Genomic DNA, 7,262 nt, shown 5'->3' with positions numbered 1-7,262 from the left:
CCGAATCATGTGAGGTCTTATTTTTTGTGGGACGAGTTGACATTTTTATTGCTACCATTTTCGGGCACGTGACATTTTTTGATCGCTTTTTATTCTGATTTTTGGGACGCAGAATGAACAAAAACCAGCGTTTCATGAATTTTTTTTTTGGGGGGGTGCGTTTACACCGTTCTGCGTGCGGTAAAATTGATAAAGCGTTTTTATTCTTCGGGTCAGTACGGTTACAGCGATACCTCATTTAGGTCGTTTTTTTATGTTTTGTCGGTTTTATGCAATGAAAACTATTTTATATAAAAAATAATTATTTTTGCATCGCTTTATTCTGCGAGCTATAACTTTTTTATTTTTTCGCTGATGATGCTGTGTGGCGGCTCGTTTTTTGCGGGACAAGATGACGTTTTCAGCGGCACCATGGATGTTTATATGCGTCTTTTTGATCGCGCGTTATTACACTTTTTGTTTGGCGGTATGATACAGTCATATGTTAAAGTTTGGGCACCCCTATTAATGTTAACCTTTTTTCTTTATAACAATTTTGTTTTTTGCAACAGCTATTTCAGTTTCATATATCTAATAACTGATGGACTCAGTTATATTTCTGGATTCAAATGAGGTTTATTGTACTAACGGAAAATGTGCAATCTGCATTTAAACAAAATTTGACCGATGCAAAAGTATGGGCACCTCAACATAAAAGTGACATTAATATTTCGTAGATCCTCCTTTTGCAAAAATAACAGCCTCTAGTCGCTTCCTGTAGCTATTAATGAGTTCCTGGATCCTGGATGAAGGTATTTGTGACCATTCCTGTTTACAAAACAATTCCAGTTCAGTTAAGTATGATGATCGCCGAGCATGGACAGCCCGCTTCAAATCATCCCACAGATGTTCAATGATATTCAGGTCTGGGGACTGGGATGGCCATTCCAAAACATTGTAATTGTTCCTCTGCATGAATGTCTGAGTAGATTTGGAGCGGTGTTTTGGATCATTGTGTTGCTGAAATATCCATCCCCTGCGTAACTTCAACTTAGTCACTGATTCTTGCACATTATTGTCAAGAATCTGCTGATACTGAGTTGAATCCATGCGACCCTCAACTTTAACAAGATTCCCGGTGCTGGCATTAGCCACACAGCCCAAAAGCATGATGGAACCTCCACCAAATTTTACTGTGGGTAGCAAGTGTTTTTCTTGGAATGCTGTGTTTTTTAGCCTCCATGCATAACGCCTTTTTGTATGACCAAACAACTCAATCTTTGTTTCATAAGTCCACAGGACCTTCTTCCAAAATGTAACTGGCTTGTCCAAATGTGCTTTTGCATACCTCAGGCGACTCTGTTTGTGGCGTGCTTGCAGAAACGGCTTCTTTTGCATCACTCTCCCATACAGCTTCTCCTTGTGCAAAGTGCGCTGTATTGTTGACTGATGCACAGTGACACCATCTGCAGCAAGGTGATGCTGCAGGTCTTTGGAGGTGGTCTGTGGATTGTCCTTGACTGTTCTCACTATTCTTCTTCTCTGCCTTTCTGATATTTTTCTTGGCCTGCCACTTCTGGGCTTAACAAGAACTGTACCTGTGTTCTTCCATTTCCTTACTATGTTCCTCACAGTGGAAACTGACAGGTTAAATCTCTGAGACAACTTTTTGTATCCTTCCCCTGAAAAGCTATGTTGAATAATCTTTGTTTTCATATCATTTGAGAGTTGTTTTGAGGAGCCCATGATGCCACTCTTCATAGGAGAATCAAATAGGAGAACTACTTGCAAGTGGCCACCTTAAATACCTTTTCTCATGATTTGATACACCTGGCTATGAAGTTCAGAGCTCAATAAGGTTACAAAACCAATTTATTGCTTCAGGAAGTCAGTAAAAAGTAGTTAGGAGTGTTCAAATCAAGAAAATGATAAGGGTGCCCATACTTTTGCACCGGTCAAATTTTGTTTAAATGCAGATTGCACATTTTCTGTTAGTACAATAAACCTCATTTGAATCCAGAAATATAGCTGAGTCCATCAGTTATTAGATATATGAAACTGAAATAGCTGTTGCAAAAACCAAAATTGTTATAAAGAAAAAAGGTTAACATTAATAGGGGTGCCCAAACTTTAACATATGACTGTAATAAATCATTATTTTTTGCTTCGTTTTTTATTTTTATTTTTTAAGGGGTTTGCTAAAGGGGTTAACTAATGGGACAGTTTTATAGGGCGGGTCGTTATGGACGCGGCGATACCTAATATGTGTACTTTTATTATTTTCAAAAAATGGATTTATTTGGGGGAATATTTTTTTTTTTTTGTAATTTATTTGGCGATTTTTTTTAAATTATTTTAACACTTTATTTTTATTTTTTTTTTACTTTATTAAATAGTCCCAGGTGGGACATCACCGTTCTGTGATAGATCGCTGATCTGTCACATCACAGATCACTGTGACAGATCAGCGATCTGTCACAGGCAGTGCACAAGGCTTCCTCATGCCTGCGCTTTGCAGGCACTGAGGAAGCCAGCTTCCTGCAGGCCCCCGAAGGCCCCCGTCGCCATCTTGGATTCGGGGGCCTGCAGGAAAGGAGCCCCCGGCAGCAGCGCTGCACATTGCGCTGCCGTGGGGGGCTCAGGGAAGCAAGGAGGGAGCCCCCTCCCTGCCGATGCTTCCCTTTAACCCCCGGTACACCGCGATCATGTTTGATCGCGGTGTGCAAGGGGTTAACGTGTCGGGGGCGGTCCGTGACCGCCCCTGACACATTGTGCCGGGTGTCAGCTGTGATAATCAGCTGACACCCGGCCGCGATCAGCGGCACTCACCACGTGGGCGCCGCTGATCGCGGTAGACGTACTATCCCGTCCATGGGCATAGGGGCCCGAGTCCCATGGACGGGATAGTACGTCTCATGTCAGGAAGGGGTTAAATATGAGTGTCTCAGCAAAGGGTCTGAAAACTTATGAGCATGAGATATTTCAGTTTTTCTTTTTTGATACATTTGCAAAAATTTCTGCATTTCTGGGGTTTTTTTTAGTCAAAATGGGATACAAAGTGTACATTAATGAGAAAAAAAAGAAACTTTTTTGAATTTACCAAATGGCTGCAATGAAACAAAGAGTGAAAAATTTAAAAGGTCTGAATACTTTCTGTACCCACTGTATACATAATAATACAAATATACAGGACAGGAGAAGTGGTACTGTGCACTGCATAAATACAGAATAATACAAATACTGAGAATTACAGCAGTACACAGGACAGGAGAAGTGGTACGGCAGAGTGTATATACAGTCATGGCCAAAAATGTTGGCATACTTGAAATTGTTACAGAAAATGAAGCATTTCTCCCAGATAATTATAGCAATTACACATTTTGTTATACACGTTTATTTCCTTTGTGTGTATTGGAAGAACACAATAAAACAGAAAACCGGCAAATTGAACATGCAGTAATTTCAAACTAAACTACAAAAATTGGCCAGACAAAATTGTTGACACCCTCAACTTAATATTTTGTTGTACATCTTTGGAATAAATAACTGCGATCAATTGCTTCCTATAACCATCAACAAGCTTCTTACACCTATCAACTCGATTTTTGGACCATTCTTCTTTTGCAAACGGCTCCAGATCTCTAATAATTGAAGGGTACATTCTCCCAATAGCAATTTTAACATCTCTCCACAGATGCTCAATGGGATTTAGTTCCAGACTCATTACTGGCCTCTTCATAACTCTCCAGTGCTTTGTTTTCATCCATCTCTGGGTGCTTCTTGAGCTATGTTTGAAGTGTTTGTCCTGCAGGAAGACATATGACCTAGGAAGAGGTAGTTTTCAGATTTTATCATACCTTGCACACAGTCAAGGCACTCAGTACCAGTGGCAGCAAAACAACCCCAAAAGATCTGTGAACCCCCACCATATCTGACTGTAGGTTCTATGTTCTTTTCTTTGTAGGCCTTATTCCATTTTTGATAAACAATAGAATGATGTGCTTTACCAAAAAAGCTCTATCAAACTGCAGTCTAGCTTTTTTATGTCTCTGTGTCAGCAGTGGGGTCCTCCTGGGTCTCCTGCCATAGCATTTAATTTCATTCAAATGTCAATGGATAGATGTTGCTGACACTGATGCATATTAAGCCTGCAGGACAGCTTGAATTTCTTTGGAACTTGATTGGGGCTGCTTTTACACCATCAGGACTATCCTGCGTTTCATTGATTCATAAACTTCTCTCTGCTATCCACTTCCAGGGAGATTAGATATAGTGCCATGGGTTGTAAAATTTTTGATTATGTTGTGCACCATGGACAAAGGATCATCAAGATCTCTGGAGATGGACTTTACACCTTGAGATTGTTGATATTTTTCAACAATCTTAGATCTCAAGACCTCTCTTTTTGGTCTCCTTGCTTAGTGTGGTACACAGACACACAATGCAAAGATTGAGTTAACTTATATTGTCCACATCTGTTACTTGGCAAAGGTGAGTTTGAATAGGCATTACATGCTTTAAACAAAATTGTTTACGCACATTTTTGGAACGTGTCAATAATTTTGTCTAGCCAATTCTTGGGGTTCAGTATGTCCAATTTGCCTTTTTTCTCTGTTTTTTTGTTTTGTTCCAATATACACAAAGGAAATAAATATGAGTATAACAAAACATGTGTAATTGCAATATTTTGGGAGGAAGATATGTAAGAAGCTTGTTGCTGGTGATATGAAGTGATTGCAGTTATTTATTCCATAGTGTGTGCAACCAAATACTAAGTTGAGGGTATCAACAATTTTGCACCGCCATTTTATGGTTTTTTGTGTGAAATTTTGTCCAATTTGCCCTGTTTTCCTCTGTTTTTTTGTGTTGTTCCAACACACACACAGGAAATAAACGTGTATAGCAAAACATGTTTAATTGCAATAATTTTCTGAGAGAATTTCATCATTTTCTGAAACAATTTCAAGGGTGCCAATACTTTCAGCCATGACTGTTTGCAGCACAATACAGATACTGAGCATTACACCCAGTATACAGGACAGGAGAAGTGGTGCTGTGCAGTGCATATATACAGAATAATACAGGTACTGAGAATTACATCCAGTATACAGGATAAGACAAGTGGTTTTATGCACCTTACTATATTCTATATGTACAGATCTACACTATATACTTAATTGTGCAGTATAAATCACATAGGTGACACTGGGATTGGTGTATATACAGTATTTCATAGTGTAGGCTGGTACGTTTCTATATGCATCATATAGGGGACGCTAGGGCAGGTGTATATAGATCACGTGAGAGATACTGGTGATATACAGTATATACATCTCATAGGAAACTCTGGGGCTAGTGGGACTGATGTATTTACACCACATAGGAGATGTTGGGGCTGGTGAACCAGGGGAAGAGTTCTGAGGAGATCATTTGCATATTCCCAGTGCCTTCTGGGATAAGTGAAGAGTCTCCGCGAGCTCAGCGATCATTGGATTTTGGCCGTTGCAGCTGAAAAGAGGAAATCGGTGAACCACGCTCATTTTTAATCGTTTTGAAATCTCTCTAACAATAACAATATGGAAGAGGCCAGGAGCTATTTGGTGAGCTGCATTTTTTGCTACATGTTCACAGACTTACCAGTGGAAAAGCCAAACTTCACATGCCACAAATGCAAGTTTGTGTCACTTTTGGAGGAAAAGTTGCAAAATCTCGAAGAGAGGTTAGCTACATTGAAAATCATTAAGGAAGGTGAAGAGTTCATGGACAGAGCAGAATTATCTCTTCATGTTACAGAAAGAGAAGTAATTCGAAGTGCACCTGAAGAAACAGAGGAATGAAAACATGTGACCCAGAGAAGCAGGAGGATCGGGAGGCAGTCAGTGCCCATACTGCTAAGGAACCAGTACCAGGCTCTTATGCAGGAGAACAATGAAGAAATACATGAAGATAAGACTTTGCCCACAAACAGAAACCTTGTACGCCTTCAGAATCCTCCTGGATGGAGAAAGAAAAATGTTGTGAAGAAGAAACGGAGAGTGGTGGTCATGGGGGATTCCCTGTTGAGCGGAACAGAGGCCTCTACATGCAGACAGGATATAACGTCAAGAGAAGTGTTCTGTCTTCCAGGTGCAAAAATTAAAGATGTGTCTGACAGGATATCAGGACTCTTCAGACCTACAGATGACTACCCATTCTTGCTAATACATGTGGGGACAAATGACACCGCAAGAAACGACCTGGAAACCATCTGCAGAGACTTTGAAAACTTAGGCAAGAAAGTAACAGAACTGGGAGAGCAGGTGGTCTTCTCTTCCATCCTCCCAGTGGATGGCCATGGAACAAGGAGGTGGAATAAGATTCTGCAGGTGAACAACTGGCTACGTCGATGGTGCCGTCAGCAAGGATTTGGATTTCTGGATCACGGAGTGAATTAACTATACGATGGACTACTTGCTAGATATGGGGTGCACCTTACGAAGACTGGAAAATATGTATTTGAAAGTCACCTTGCTACACTCATCAGGAGAGCTTTAAACTAGAACAATGTAGGAAGGGAAGCAAAAAGCCAGAAAAAGCCATACACCTGACAAATGCTATTGAGAACTCTGCCATTAGAAGTGGGAGGAAAGAACAAAGACAAAAAAATCTAAATAATAAAAATATTGGAGAAAGAGAAACCAATCACAAACAAAAATGTTTCTATACTAATGCACAAAGAATGGGCAACAAACAAGAAGAATTGGAACTACTAACGCAGGAAAAGACATATGATGTCATTGGAATCACTGAAACTTGGTGGGACAATACACATGATTGCAATACAAGACTAGAAGGATACAACTTATTTGCAAGAAGCAGACTTGATAAACGAGGCGGAGGTGTCACATTGTATGTTAGAAACTCATATATCTGCACAGAGATTGAAGCTTCAGAGACTGGGAAGCCCCCGTCACACATAGCGATCTCGCTAGTGAGATCGCTGCTGAGTCATAAGTTTTGTGACACAACAGCGATTTCACCAGCGAGATCGCTGTGTGTGACACTGACCAGCTACGGGCCCCCCTGCCGGTTATTGCTGATCATCCTGGAATGGCCAGGACATTTTTTTTCGCAGGTCTCCCGCTGGCCAGCAAGCATCGCTGCGTGTAACAGGCAGGAGACTAGCGATCAGCGCGCTGGTAACTAAGGTAAACGTTGCGTTTGTAAGCGGCGCGCAGTGCTTAGAAACGCAATGTGTACCTTAGTTACCAGCGCACTGGTGCAGGGAGCTGGTAACCAAGGTA

This window comes from Dendrobates tinctorius, unplaced genomic scaffold, assembly GCF_039654945.1.
Source record: "Dendrobates tinctorius isolate UK_male_01 unplaced genomic scaffold, ASM3965494v1 ptg000046l, whole genome shotgun sequence".
Lineage (NCBI taxonomy): Eukaryota > Metazoa > Chordata > Amphibia > Anura > Dendrobatidae > Dendrobates > Dendrobates tinctorius.
The sequence above is the reverse complement of the archived record's forward strand: the minus strand, read 5'-3'. Positions refer to the sequence as shown.